The sequence below is a fragment of the Limulus polyphemus genome, unplaced genomic scaffold (genome assembly GCF_000517525.1).
Source record: "Limulus polyphemus unplaced genomic scaffold, Limulus_polyphemus-2.1.2 Scaffold364, whole genome shotgun sequence".
Taxonomy (NCBI): Eukaryota; Metazoa; Arthropoda; class Merostomata; order Xiphosura; family Limulidae; genus Limulus; species Limulus polyphemus.
Window position 1 is genome coordinate 52,160 of NW_013665974.1, and position 16,407 is coordinate 68,566.

Here is a 16,407-nt window from a genome sequence, read left to right on the forward strand (position 1 = left end):
ATGTGAATATGACTGAAAATTTTCATTTTTTCTGAAAAGGTGGTGTCTATTTACTTGTGACCACGCTGTGTACAAAGATATTACCAGATGTACTTCCGCACGGTCCCCAAAGTGTTCTGTTTCAAGCGTAAATAAAACCAAAATTAAGACTAACAAATATTTTTATTTCTTGCTTTTGAAGTTCATAGGTCATGCTATCTATAGAGTGCATAATTCTTCTCGTGATTCATGGCATCTGCACGTTTTACTGACGTCACGACAGTACAAATTGCAACGTTAATCGTCCTTTATGTGACGTCATTTTAGTGTCTAATGACTGAGTGACAGACAACACACTACTGTATAGTGGTGCGAGTGGTAAATACAGGTGATTCCTTCGGGGAAAATATGGAAAACAATATAAACAAACTGATTACGCAGTTGGTGTAATTCCTGTATCTACTGCTGAATGTGAACGTAGATTTAATGCCATAGACTTTAAACTATGAACTCCCTCTTGTTTATTTGTTTTAGGGGTCTTCCTTTTGATGTCTTCTTCCATGCTGATAACTACGCAGGCATTTGGATCACAGAAGGTAATATTTCTGCAGTGGACAGCCCAACAGAATTATTTTTTTTTTTGCTAGATCTGTATAGCAAATTTCGCATTATCTAGAACAGTGGCGCAAAAGATCGTGGTTACTAAAAATACTGACACTCATTGTAAAGTAATCGCACGTTATAAAAAAAAAAACCGGAGGCTGTCTTATCTTCAGCCACTACTCATCTTAGAGCAACTTGAACTTTATTTCTTTATGGCATATTCGGTTGTACATAATTCCTCGTTGTTTGAAATCAAAAAGATGAAATTCCTTGAAATACCTACTTTGTAGTCGTGGTTGATCATTCACATTCCTGCCTGTCCAACCACCATTGCGTTTATATATAGGGTCACGTGAATAATACTTATATTTATATATACTTCACTCTAAATGGCAGCACGCCATAACTGATGATATACAGTGTGTCCGTCTTACCTCACTATTTTCTATACTTCTAGATTTTTTAGAATAAAACTGTGTTTAGTGGTGCTGTGTTTTTGTATGTTTATTTTAAAAGAATTACTATGCTTAAAAAAGTTAAGTTAGTTTTTCATTTGCAAGTTGCAGCTCAAAACAGGATTTATTTATGCTCCCCCTCGGTAAATCTGAAGGGTTTAAAATGCTAAAAACCGCGTTTTAATACTCGTGGTGGGCTCAGTATAGATATGTCCATTGTGAAGCTTTATGCTTAACAACAGACAAACAAATAAAATTTATGTTGTTATATATTTTGAAGATTTGTAATATTTTATAAATAAAAAATTGTATATTTTTAATGGATAATATTACTAAAGTGCACAGGTTTATATTCAGATTTCCACTGAATTTGTTGACCAACAAACTAATCATCCCAATGTGACCCACCCTACAGTTATTCAGTAAGCAAGCCAAGTATTAGAAAAGACAAATTTTAAGCTTACACATACAAACGTGGGTAAACAATCCTAAGAGCAAGGCTAGTGTTGTTCATGGCTGGATACATCTTGTTCCTCTGATACTTGTTAATAAATACAGAAACGCTTTCGAACATTGGGATAATGCTATCAAAACTTTATATAAATACAGAATTGATATTTATAAAGTTGTTATGAACAAAAATATATTAATATTCTAAGTCATGATGAGGTTTAATTGCCACAAAGTATTGTCCTAGTTAAAACGGTGACAGTTTTTAGTGAGACAAATCCGTATGAGGATGTTTTATTTTAAATGAGTTAAGGATCTCGAGAATTACCGCTGTTTTCGTTTATCTGAAGCTGAGTAATGACATAAATTTTAGCCACTCAAACTTAAATAAAGATCTGGGTAATTTTTAGCACAATCTGCCATATATGTTGCTACTCCTTTTACTTCCTGGAATTTGTTGTTACTTTATAGGTAGAGTATGACAACTTAAATAAAGATCTGGGTAATTTGTAGCACAATCTGCCATATATGTTGCTACTCCTTTTACTTCCTGGAATTTTTTGTTACTTTATAGGTAGAGTATGACAACTTAAATAAAGATCTGGGTAATTTTTAGCACAATCTGCCATATATGTTGCTACTCCTTTTACTTCCTGGAATTTGTTGTTACTTTATAGGTAGAGTATGACGTGGGAAGGTGTCTACTTACGGCTTTAAACAGAAGTGTTGTTTACCAAACCTCTTGCACACTAGGCCGTCACAACAAGGTAATCTCGTGATCATTCCGTAGGGAAGTCGTGTAAACCCACACACGGTGTTTCCTGTTGCACAGGAGAATCTCTGATAAAAAAAAAAGATTTATTGAAAACCAAAGATTTAGAATGGAAAATTCTGTACCTATAAGGTTTCGTCCAATTTCCTAGTTTATAGAGGAACGAGAATGATAATAAGCAATGAAGACTGCGACTTCCGCTGTTGTTAATTAAAATTCAATCTGACGATCCTACATCACTTACCTATAAAATTCTATATAGACCTGTGTCTATTTACTCCAGCACGAACTAAGTTGGTTCATTTTTCTTTCGTACTTCGCAAGTTTTTTCACAATTCGGATTATTTTTAGTCATCTTAAATCATCTTCTCTCACCTTTCGCCATCTTTTTACAAGCTGAAGATTTACGAAACGAATAGCAAAATATTAAATTTTATGAAGTAAACTATTATTTAGGGAACTTTCACACGATATTTGGATACCATATTTTAAACATACCCAAAATTACTACTGAATGTTATTTTCTAACCTGTCTAAATTAGAAAAATTATATCTAACGTAAAACATCATTTTTAATGAATGGCAAAGTACCGCCTACGTAAAAATGTATTATTGAGTTTTAAACTTCATCTCCAGATGTTGATTGCATCCTTTTAGTACGTCGCTGCAAATGGACTTTCGTTATGACCGTACCAAACTCTTTTAGAAATAAAGTGGAACAAATCAAATTTACTTAGAAAATAAGTTCAAGTAGCTGTTTTGTGCTAGTGACATATGTCTCAGACGTCATCTGATAGATAATCAATGGGAAGGCTTTCACATAACATTCAAGTATCAGAACCAAAGAAGGGGAGATAAATGTGGCAAGTTCTAGGCAAATGAACGTTTTGTGTGTGTATATAATTAATTATTTTCAATGTTCATTTTTATTTGACTGGATTTGTGAATTTGTTGATGTTTTAAAATACTGTAAAATTATATAAATAAATCAGATTTTTATTTGGTTTTATTGAGATGTGTTAAAATGCATTAAAAATACAGTACTAATATTTAAGAGTTGTTATTACACAACAAAAATTTGTATTTTCTGTCTTGGGATATGTATATGTGATAGATTTTATTAAATTTTCATCAGTTAATTTTTTTTATTCAGTTGTTAATTTTGTTTCTATTTTTTTCTAGTAAATATAATGTTATATATAATTGAACTATCAGTACACAGATCTAAGATATGGCGATTTCATATCAAAATAAATACCTGATCATTTTCTAGTTGTTTAACGTTTATACATTATTCATAATCATATAAAAAGTAAAGCGTCTGGGAAGAAAGTAAAATTTAAAAATTAAACTTTGTGAAAAAGAGCAGACAGTTTAAAAAAAAATAGAATAACTTTGCGCGAAAGGAAGTGTTAAAAACAAACGTGTATGGGAAATTTCGTGAAAAGTAAACGCGTTACGCTGTGTAAAAACAAACATTGTGTAAGAAAGATTTTAATTTAACAGATAGTTAAAGTTTTAATAATATATTCTATGTTATTCGTTTTGAAGTTATACTTAAAATTATGAATAATGTAACTTCACAACCGTCAGCATTTACTTCTGAATGTGATGATCCGTGTTTGGCATGAAAGAAAAAGTTAATGTTAATTTTCATGCTGTTGGAAGGGTAAGATCGTTCAACGAGTAGCAATCAAAATCGATTGATATCTCAATAGCTTATGAAGTGCCAACGATTTATATATATGGTAGTAAAAGAAGTTAACTGTGAATACAAACTAGAGTGTGTGCTCAGATAACACGTATATTATAAACCCTGAATTTATGATTTAATCAAAATACTTAAAATGTGGTAACGAAGTTTCACATCATCAGATCCAGTAGTAAGTTTCACTTTTAATTGCTGTATTGTTTAGACTTGAATCTAAACAAAGCAAAACTAGCACAGAAACTGATTTTGATATTTTCGAAATTCACTTTGAGGGGGGGGTCGATTGTTATTTTTGATGTAAACTTAGCGAAAAAATTAAATGTTTCGGTGCAAGTGGTATTTGAATAACAAACGAAGTTTACAGAAATGTTTTATCCAAAGGAACAATAAATGAGCTTCAATAACAACCGAATCACCATCTACATCTGACACAACATCTGCTTCGGCTATCGAAGAGGAAGAAGCTTTCTTCTTTTCTATTCTAGTTTTATTTCTATATTTTTAGATGTACGTCTTCTTCCTCTTTTCTTTGATAGCTTTCTTTTAATGAAGATCTCATCACTGTCAAATATACTTCGACTGCATTTGAAAACTTTTCCACTTTGCAGTTCCGTATAATAGGAGGCATATGATCATATTCTCATGTTTCCATTGTGCTCTACGTTGGATTTCTATATCTTAGAAGAAATAACACAGAAAAAAGCAGTTTACTTTTGACTAGAAAACGGAAAATACTGTTTAAAGAAAAGGCAAAGAATAGTGAATAATTCTCCGTGTAAAAAAATGTATTGACGTTTCGTCTTCACAGAAGACGAAGCCCTTATACACAATTATTGCTTTAGCATAAGGTTAATAAATTCGAAAGTTTCTACGAATGTTTTATACTCCACATTTATCACCACCAATGGAAACATGGTTAAGTCGCGAATTTAAGGTTAAAAATCATATATGTATATAAAAGTTCTACTTTACCGAAAAATCTTTCTTAAGATTACGGAAATATAGGGGGCTCCACTTGTAGACAGGTTTGTCATCATTATAGGAAAGAGCAGGAGCATTGAATAAATACACCAGGCACATAATAATACCAATCTGCGTCACGTTGTTAACCATGTTTTTTTGAAACCTGGCGAGAAATACCAAAAACTGATTTATTAAAAAAGCACCATTACTTGCTGGTTTTAATGAAATACTTTTTCATTAGATGTAAAAAATTTGAAAAGAAAATTAAAATTATTTTAGAAATTGACAAATGACAAAAATGATACTTGTTAATAAACGAGATAAAATTCATTTTAAATATATATTTATATAATTTTTAAAGAAGACAGTTAAGAACTTATCCAATTTAAAATACACACTTCGACTGTGATTGAGCTTGTGCCCCAGATAAAGATGTAAAGTGCGCTACACATTAAAACTAGTGTTTCCTGAGTCTATAAGGTTGTTTTTATTTTTTTATATTTTCTTATTTTATAGTATTTCATATTATTTAAATATTTCTTTATAGTAGGTGTGAACGGTCGTGTATGTATACTTTGTTTCTCCTTCGATATCATTATTTTTTACTTTATGGTGTTTTTTTCATTTCTCAATTACCTATATTATTATTTGCTTCGCATATTTGTTTCCTTTTGTAAAGTTTAAGTATATCGCTTTCTTCTGACAGAACGCTGAGTAAGTAAGTTACAGTTATAACTGGTACCACGTGCTTGTGATCTACCCTTTATTTCGTTTGATACACTTCAGCTATTTAACGGTAGAAGATAATCCATCCTAAAAAAAGGTATAAATCTCTTCAACATGTCTCAAATTAATGTTTCCTTCATGACATCATATCAAATTGCTAATACACTTCGACGTGTAATGATAAAATAAAATCACTTAAAAATCCAGTAGAATTTGGTGTAACAAAGAAAAAAAATATCCTCAAAGCAATGTTTTTCCAGTTTGTACAGATGGAAAATTGAATTCAAAATTTGGATGACAGATAATACTAAGTTCGCGATTTTGATGGAGAGAAACGAGAAAAACGTGATATTCTATTTATTTCTATGGCTCTTGAAAAGTTTCTCGAAAGTAAGTAACAATAAAATGTTCTCTTTCAATCATGTCATTCAGTCATTTGTTCGTGTCAGGCTAAGACATCGTTCTTACAATTTACCCCGAAAGGAAAACTTTTCTATAAAGGTCCACATGTCAGACTGAGTATCACAAAAGTAAACAAAACGAAAAGAACAAGACTGAAAATCAGCTTTACTTGACACTTACTAAGATCTTTTTTTTTACCTGACCATAATAAAAATTTCCCAAGAAAAGTTAACAGTGTTTGTCGCTACATATTGAACAGAGAATTCCATCATATTACGTTTATCATTGAACAAAAGTTGATTCGTTTATATAAAAAGAAACAGAAATGTATACACACATTTAACAAAAAAAAAAAGAAAAACCAAGTAAGATTCAAAGAAGGTGACATATGGCTCTGGATGAAAATATTTTATTTTCATTTTTCGCTAGAGCGTTTTCACAGAATAACATTCAATAAACTGAAAAGTGAACCTACAAAAATGCGTGCAGAAAGAAATTACGCATTAGAATAGTGTGTTATTTTACCAATTATGTCATTTTAAATCTCCGCTCAGTTATCTGTTAATTAGGTGGATGATGCAAAGACAAGACAATCTAAAATTTCACTGCGTTCAATATCAGATGTTTTCTTCTAGCCTGTTAATTCAAAATGATGGATGGCTGTGTACATATAACCCTTGTGTAGCTTTGCACAAAATTCTAAAATAAAGAAATAAATATTAAAGCTAATGAATGTTAAAGTGAATAATTAGCAGTGAAATCTGAATACGAGGTAGAAGTCTTAATTAGTGTAATTTGTAAAATAAATGAAAGCTACAATCTGGCATAACTTGTAAGACAAACAGGCTCTTCAGGCGGTATGTCCGCGGATTTACAACGCTAGAAACCGGGTTTCGATACCCGTGGTGGGCAGAGCACAGATAGCCCATTGTGTAGCTTTGTGCTTATTTCCAAACAAAAAAAATCTTTTCTCTCTCTCTCTTATATGATAATTTTTTCCTCTGTATTTCATGTATTTTTTATTTATTTATTTATCATTAAGCAAAAAATTACAAAATGGGCTATCTGTTTTGTGCCTACAACAGGTATCGAAACCCGGATTTTAGCGCTATACGCCCTCAGACTTCACACTGAGCCATTGGGAGAATTTTTTAATGTTAAAGGGTATTTTGATTTGAGTTTAAAAGTTTACACATTCTTTGTGTCATAGCATTTGGTGTTGGATAGAATAGGTTATGATTCTATTGCACAAGTTTGGGTTGTAGTTTACATTTTTATTTTATTTTAAAATTTAGAAAATAAGGAAGGCCAGGATATTTAAGTAATGGGAAATTTGTGGTACAAATATTTGCTAAACTAAACCCTTATATATCATAATATGTCCATTCATACATCTTTTCAAAACCTCGGTTCAAGATCCAGTATTTTATGTTCTATACGAACAGGATGTGCCTAGCCTTGAACTACGCTAATATTGCGCTTATCAGTTGTCTCACACATACTTAAGATGGGCCGAAGAGTTTTCTGCTGGATATTTTATTAAGTTAGTCTTTATGTGTTTTATGGGATGATGTCTATATGTGGAGAAAGAGAGAAAGAAGTCATAAACTTGGTTTTCTTTTTTTATATATAATGGGGTTTACCTGATGACGGGGCATTTTGTGAAGTCCTAGTGACTGATTAGCCTAGAATTGTGTATAACCTTAAACAAATATCGTTTGTTGTAACTTAAACAACTACTAATTTCACTCTTCTATAATTAGAAGATATCTTTATTCAGGTATATTTAAGTAATTTTTCTAAATTTCCAAGTAGTTTTTGCATGTAGTAATTTGTAGTTAATCGCATCTGTAGTGTCTGGATATCGCGAGGTCGTAAATATGCGTTAATTATTCTGTACGGGTAAAGATTATATTATGCAGTCACTGTTTTTAGTCTAAAGCTAGCATGTACATGTTCCTGCATGGAATTCTAGAAAGGTATTCTATTCAAATAAATGATACAGAAACCTGCACAGTTGACTTGAAATGGCCTATAATTGTATGTAAACCACCGATTGAAGTATGTACCTCGTATACTTGTGGGATACCTTACTAAGATTTTGGTCGCAGTATGAAAGTGGGATGTTTCCATAGTTCTATTTCTCCCGTTTCATTCCCTTGCTGTCGAATCACTCATTCTCAACCCCCACAACCATACAATACTTACACAGGCTAGAAGATAGCCATCAATCTGGTAACATTATAAACATTTATGTGAATAAAGATTTTGCTTGTTTGTTCACTTGTTTTTCCTTTGTTTTCTTTGTTGATCTTATTCTTCGCATAGTAAAGCGTTCAATAACGCATTAAGCCTAAGATGGAAATAACAATATATTTGTGCTTATGAAATTAAACTTCAAAACGATGTTATTTTGGGAAATAGTAAAAAACTGAAACGTGACAATTTTGGTATTTTTCTTTTTTCTTACCTATCTTCTCCTTTCAATCCTGTAATCAGATCTGTTTCTAAGCAGTAGCAGTTGTTGCATTTACCTCAAATGTTCAACTAATCTAAACCTACACTGTTTGAGCCGATTAAGGGATTTTCATTGATCACCAGACGCCGTTAGGGAGGATTATATAAAGTTTCACGTATAGAGTGTAATATTTTTTTTTTCCTGACAGAAAATCCGTGACAATGCACGAAGCAAACAACTACTTTATATCTTGTAGATAAAGATATTTTACACTCTTTCTGTACGGTTAGTTTCATTAACAGCCGTATTGGTTCAAAAGTTTAACATATAAATATAATAATTTTATTTTTTTGTAGATTTTTATTAATTAAGAGGGGTTACTTTAAAATTAGGACTAACCTCAACCTCGTGAGATATTATTGGAATCACAACAAAAAATGTCGATTTCAGCGAGGTTTCCCATATAACGAATCACTATATTTTAATAATTATAAGTTTTTGTTTTATGATATTGCATAATCCTAGTTATACCGGGATATTAAACCATTATCATTATTTATTTGGTTAATTTTTAGTTATGTTCTTTGTAGATAGTTTCTTATCATCAAGAGTTACTGATAATTTGGTGCTGAATACTTATTCGTAAGTCTGAATATGTTATAACTCAAAGTTTGGTATACCGGCAATTAAGCACCTTGTTCGAGCGGCAAAACGTATTATACAATCTGCGAGCAGAACATATTTTATCACAACCTTAAAAAAAGATATATTAAAATTTTAGCCACTTCGAAAGCTATATTATTGAAATCATATAGCAACACTTTCGAAAACGAACTTAATTGGTGTAGTTTTTAAACTGGTTATCTAAGCAGTTAACAATTTTATAATCATAAACTAAAATTGAAAACAGTTTTAACTGCTGGCCTAAGATACCGGTTTGATAATCAAGATTTATTTTATAAGCAGTAATTTCCGTTCTTCGTCTACTTTCCAGATTACCGAATTTTGAAATCTTAATTTGTTTTAGAAGCTAAATACGCTACCGTCTTCTCGCAGGCTCTACGGACGGATAATACAGTCCTGCGATGGTTTTATTGTCATGAAATTTTTACATGTTCTACAGTAATTCCGGTACGCTGAATCCGAAGACGATATCCCTTTTTCTCCATCAAGTACAGATTTTTCACAAAACGTCATATGTACTTTTACATAACTGAATCATTTTCATTGAAATCGGGTCACATTTTGTTATGCTTAAAATACTGACAACCACTGGCTATAGATTTCTCTATACCAATCACGACGTGAAAGTCTTATTGATCGTTTTAGTTTGTTTGTTTGTTTTGAAAATCGCGCAAAGCTTCACGGCGGCTATCTGCGCTAGCCACCCCTAATTTAGTACTGTAAAACTAGAGGGAAGGCAGCTAGTCATCACCACCCACCGCCAACTCTTGGGCTACTCTTTTACCAACGAATAGTGGGATTGACCGTCACATTATAACGACCCACGACTGAAAGGGCGAGCATGTTTGGTGGGACGGGGATTCGAACCTGCAAATTGGGAGTCGAGCTCCCTAACCACCTGGCCATGCCGGGCCCGATCGTTCTAGAACCCACGAGAAACACACCGCTAGTATATAAACGATTAACAGACTGCATGACGTGTCATTTCTGGATAGTATTTGTTTATGCGTGCACGATGACCTTAGTTTTTTCCTTTTCAATATTATTTCTTTCTCGCCATGGCAGCAAGAGGTTGTGTAAATGACCCAAACATATTGTTATATTTGTTGTAAAGAAACAAAAGCAAAACATTACAGAATTCGTCCAAAAAGCGTATTACGCGTATTTTGGAATAAAAATTAGGGACCATGACAAACCATGGGCTCCGCACAAAGTTTGCATCGAAGAACTGAGACAATGGCCTATAGGTAAGAAAAATTAATTGCCTTTTTAATTCTAATGGTCTGGCGTGAGCCTAGAAACCATGGAGATGACTGCTATTTTTGCTTATGTAACGTGCAAGGCTACAACACTCGAAATAAAAAGGAATTGTCTTATCCGAACCTTAAATCTGCTATAGGACCTGTTGTTCATGGACCTGATGTACCTGCTCCACCGGAGACTCTTGATACAGTTTCATCTGATTCTGAATCTGATGTCGATAGAAATGATGACAGGGATTGTTTTCAATCTGAAACGTCTGGTGAATCACTACATTTTACACAAGGTGAACTTGATGATTTGATGAGAAATTTGGGCCTTCCAAAGGATTCTTCAGATATTTTGGGTCCAGTTACAGTCTATGAACTAAGTGAGTCGCGATTGTTCATTTATTCCTCCAAAAGAAGTATAAAATGTGTTTTCCTTCATAATGGTAACGTATATGTATCTGTTCCTATTGCTCATTTGGTTCACTTGAAGGAAATATACGGAAATATCGAATTTCTTCTTAATAAGGTCAAATACAAAGAACATGGTTGGCTACTTTGTGGAGACTTAAAAGTCCTTCATATGTTGTTGGGTCAACAATCCGGTTGTACAAAGTTATTTTTTGTGTGAATGGTACAGCAGAGCGCGAAATCAGCACTGGATAAAGAAGCAATGGGCCATGCAGAGTCAAACTGATACCAGAATCGAAAAACATTGAATGTGAAAATTTAATTGACACAAAGAAAGTCCTATTACCTCCACTTCACATAAAATTGGTCTTGATGAAGCAGTCTGTAAAGGCCTTAGACAAAGATGGCGACTGTTTCAAGTATCTATGTGAGCAATTCCCAGGTCTTTCAGAAGCGAAACTTAAAGAAGGGATTTTTTTGTTAGGCCTCAGATTAGGAAATTGACTTCTGATGAACAGTTCGAAAGAACAATGAAGAAAGTTGAAAAAGAAGCGTGGATTGCCTTTAAAGATGTTATTGACAAAATATTTAGAGAAAAATAAAAACCCAAATTACAAAAATATTGTCAATAACATGGTCGATAAATTCAAAAGTTGAGTTGTAATATGAGCTTGAAAGTTGATTTCTTACACTCACATATTGATTATTTCCCTGAATATCTCGTCAACGAAGAACAAGGAGAAAAGTTTCATCAAGACATCAGGGAACTTAAGAAGAGGTATCAGGGAAGGTGTAACATCAGCATTGGCTGATTACTGCTGGTCATTGAAACGAGATGCTCCAAACACAATACGTAAAAAATGTTTGTTTGTAGTTAAGCATAAAGTTACACAATTTGCTATCTGCCCACCACGGGTATCGAAACCCGGCTTCTAGCGTTGTAAGTCCACAGACATACCGCTGTGCCACTGGGGAGCAATACGTAAAAGAAAAACTACAACAAGTAGTTTTGTGACTAAAAGACGTAGATTTCACACACGCACACAACCACACAAATCAGGATGAATATTCGTTTGACATCAATGTTTTTCCCTTTTCTTCAGTTTGTTTGTACGTTTGTTAACAAACATAATAATACAAAATGTTCATTGTAAACGAAATAATAATTTTATCTAAGAAAGAGTTTTTTCTTCCCGATTTGTAAAAAATTCTTACGTAATAGAAAAAAAAATGAATATTATTTTCGAAATCTGCGTAGCTGAATTATGGAAAATCCGTTATTAAAACCAAAATAACTTTTATGAAGTTTAAATTCGCAGGTCTGTGTAATTTAAAGTGTAAGAGCTAAGTGGAATACAAATAAAACGTTCATCGCTCAAGTAGATTTTATTACAATACGAAATTAAGTAATTACTCTTCTCATTTGTTTCAAATGTTGAAGCTAATTATTATCTAATTATGACGTCAGCTCTTGTACTTTGAATTTGATTATTAAAAGAGTGGGTAAAAATGATTTTGGCTAGAATTTCAGGATAAAATCAAACCGAGCTTAAAATTCCTGGGAGCTAATTTTGAAATTCAACTAATGTGCTATTATCATGAAAAAGAGTAACCCAAAAGAAACACATTATATTAAATACTCAAAGTTTAAGAATGTCAGCTATGATAAAACACGACAAATGGCTATCACAACATTTAGGACATTATTTCGCACGTGGTCATGTTGTAGTTATTTTAAGTAATCCTATAATAGAAGAGGTTATTAGGTAGATTTGTCATAATCAACAATACTTATTCTTTGTTCATTCAACTTGATACTTGTGGATAAACAGGAATTTAAAAATGAAAACGATAACTTACTTGAAATAACATTACACTCGTATTTCGTTTGTGTTCAAAATAATATTAGTTCACTTTTTTAAACACCACTATTTGCAAGCCACATGTGTAGATAAGTGCAAGCATCAGGAAATAAATTATCGTTAGATAAAAAAAAACATATGTAAAGCTGGCTACTGAACTTGAAAAAAGAACCAAACAAGATAGGGATGGATTTGGACATATCACTTGATCCGGCTAATGATCACATAGCAGACTAAGCCGTCTCGAATTTACATGAAAAATAAAGAAAGTCCTTGCATTACTGGCTACCCCACTTTGTCTATTGAAAGCTTCGTGTTTGAATAGAATCTCAGCTTTCAACATTATACATTTTCTTTAGTTAACTTTAGAATACTACTTTTATGACTATTGTACAATACAATAACATTTTACGATTGAAAATTCAAGTTCTATTTGTTTTGCCAGTGAGGAGTAATGTAAAATGGCACATATAGAGCGACTATGCCAGGTAACTCTTGATATCTTGCTTCTGATGACCTGTACGTGTACTGATTTTTTTTTTTTTACTCCTTCACTTCATACATAATATAGGGAGTTGGCTCCCTAAAGACACCAATTGTATAGTGTACAAACCACTGAGTATTCTACATGTTATAACCATCAAATGTTTATCTATTACTGACTGGTAATTTCTGTTTCTCCCTATACTTAAGGTTTTTAAAGGAACACCATATTTCTGTAAGAAAACTAGCTTCAAGGAGTAATAGCTAGGGATGCAAGGGGACTAGGCCAGATATTCGGCCCCGGCCGGGTATTGGGCTACATGGTAATAATCGGCCCCGGCCCAGTGTGGAAGCTAGACATCTAAGCCTTAATCTTTGTGGCAACTAACGCGGTACTGAAAGTTACAGTCAATAATTGGTTTAGTTATTTTAAAAAACGTGTTCTGGGCAACAAAAACTGACCGCCCACTGAAAGTCGAGGATTCAAAGAACAATAGGGGTTAATAACAAGAATGGCTTGAGAAGTGGATTTCTGGGGAAGATGGGGGTTTTGAGAACAATAGGGGGTTAGGGTTTGAGAAGTTGTGGTTAGGCATTGAAAGTAAAACTTGAATGTTCTGTTGGTGATTATTCGGTTAAATGTAATAAACGTCAGTTTTGTTTTTATTTCTAATTCTATGTATGTTGTTTTTTTTAGGAGGGCAAGGGGAGAACCCGGTCCCGGTTGACACCCGGCCCCGGCCAAAGCTTAGTGACCGCGTCCCAGGACACGGTATTTGGCCAAGTTTTACTACACGTGCATCCCTAGTAATAAGATTGTTTACATTGGAATCATGATGTTTTCTTTTTTTTATTTTGCATAAAATATTAATGAAATATGTAGTCAAATATCGTGAAAACTTTTTTGCTCTATCAAATGAGGATAAAATTATAGTTACTGCTAAAACTAAGTAGGCGCTAAGCTTGATGAACGAAAATAATAAGAAATATCGGTTTTGGCTATTCACCGGTTTTCGATTTGGAGAAGTACTGGATAGCTGAAAAGCGGCATATACACCGGAGATAGAGCGCCTATGCCAGGTAGCTCTGTATATCTAGTCTCTGATGACCTATAGAGAAGAATACCCAGATGACTTTTGTATTGCTTTAATATGGGCGTCTGTGCCATCCCTACATAGAGTCTACTAGCGCACTCTCCGACAGTTAATGTTTTGAGACAATATATATATATATACACGTGTGATTCTACCTAAACATATTTGAAACTAAAACTTAATGTGTTACTGTGCATTACTTATTATTAAGAACTCAACAGATGGATAAGTCCACCCATCATTTTTCTTTATGTTATTCGTTGTTGTTTGAATGACATCTGACACAGACATTAGACGAAATGCAATAACGAACTTGAAAAAGACCTACCACTGAATAAGTGAAGCTCCACATTTAGTCATCCCAAACCTCCTAACGGTGACGTGTAGCTCTACATTCAACCGCGTTTTTGTGAAATGTTTAAAAGGATAGTTAATTGGAGAACAGACATGTACTTGTTAGTTCTAAAATTACTTTTTTACCGGATTTGCATAAGATGTACGTGAATGTGTTACAAGTTTTGGTTACTTTCCATTTAAGGAATGACCATCTTGAAATGTTTACATTAAATACAAAATATTTAAATCCAGAGTTCTATTACGAAATTCCATTGATAAACCAAGAAATATTTCTGTTTTACGCCACTTAGACTGTATGACTCAGTCTGAAAACACATAGTTCAATTTGCACTAAACATATTGATTTGGAAAGCATGACAAACGCCATGTCACAGTGATATCTATAGTAGCTGCAAGTATCGAAATGTAAACACGGGAATACCCACAGTTACTCTAAGTGTCGAAATGTAAACACGGGAATACCTACAGTTACTCTAAGTATCCACTTAGAGTAACTGTAGGTATTCCCGTGTTTACATTTCAACACTTAGAGTAACTGTAGATATTCCCGTGTTTACATTTCGACACTTAGAGTAACTGTAGATATTCCCGTGTTTACATTTCGACACTTGCAGCTACTGTAGATATTCCCGTGTTTACATTTCAACACTTAGAGTAACTGTAGGTATTCCCGTGTTTACATTTCAACACTTAGAGTAACTGTAGGTATTCCCGTGTTTACATTTCGACACTTAGAGTAACTGTAGGTATTCCCGTGTTTACATTTCTTGAAATGTAAACACAGAAATACCTATAGTCGCTACAAGTGTTGAAATGTAAACGCAAAAACCCCTACAGTCGCTACAAGAATTGAAATGTAAACACAGTTTTCTAGTTTTACCGCTTACATCTTCAACCTTACCTGCCCTTCCTAAACTTGTATTCTTTGCTATCCCAAAAGGTACTTGCTAATTACTTGGAGGTAACTCTGAACACTCGTATTATGAACAACAAGTGTTTCATATCCCATATCGTTATTTTACCTACGTTTTTGTTCCTAATAATCAATCAATATCGGCGAATAGAAAGCTCATTGTAAACTCAAGCGAGATTATATACAAAATATTTATGAAATTGTTAGTTAATAATTTGCTTTAAGATATCCATAAAAAAATAAAAAATTAACAGAATTAACTCTTCTTAATCCATATGAGAGCTTATTCTACTAAACAAATGAATTTCAGTTTAGACAGTTCTATAACACATTGAATTATATTTTCATACGTTTAGACCAACTGCACCTGATAAGATACATATAAGGTTCTAACATTCGGAAAATTTATATGTCGAATACAAGCTTACCTGTTGCACTTTAGTAACGAAAGAGCAATGAATAAGAAAATAGGACAGGAATGAGACAGATCGGGCGTCTTTGTTCTGACAGCAAGCTCAGTCCACAAGGAAATGAAGATGTTGATCTGGTTAGTTGAACTAAATATGTCATGGATCCTTACCTAACTCGCGACAGTCTGCGCATGTACAAAACACAAGGAACAAAACTGCTATCTACAGACATACATTACTTCCTACTGGTCACCTGTTAGTGACATCACATGACTGAGTAGGAGGAGAAGGAGTTTCCGTCTCTAAAAGGATTTTTTTTCCCTCTTTAGTCTTTGAAAATTGTGAAGTTTCAAGAAGTATAATCGCGATTTTTTTTTAATCCAGGACTCATTATTAGTTTCTGACGACTGAGTGGTGTTGTCATATT

At 33.3% G+C, this 16,407-nt stretch overlaps 1 long non-coding RNA gene across 1 annotated transcript in view; it reads right to left on the reverse strand.

Annotated features, from left to right (window-relative positions):
- Positions 1 to 16,127, reverse strand: part of LOC111085394 — a 33,110-nt gene extending 16,983 nt beyond the window's left edge. Inside the window, exons 1-3 of the long non-coding RNA XR_002610239.1 lie at positions 15,999 to 16,127; positions 4,943 to 5,096; positions 2,197 to 2,327 (exon numbers count right to left, since the gene is read on the reverse strand). This is a non-coding gene — a long non-coding RNA (uncharacterized LOC111085394). The remainder of the gene's footprint in view (positions 1 to 2,196; positions 2,328 to 4,942; positions 5,097 to 15,998) is intronic.
- Between the last annotated feature and the right edge of the window lie 280 nt (positions 16,128 to 16,407).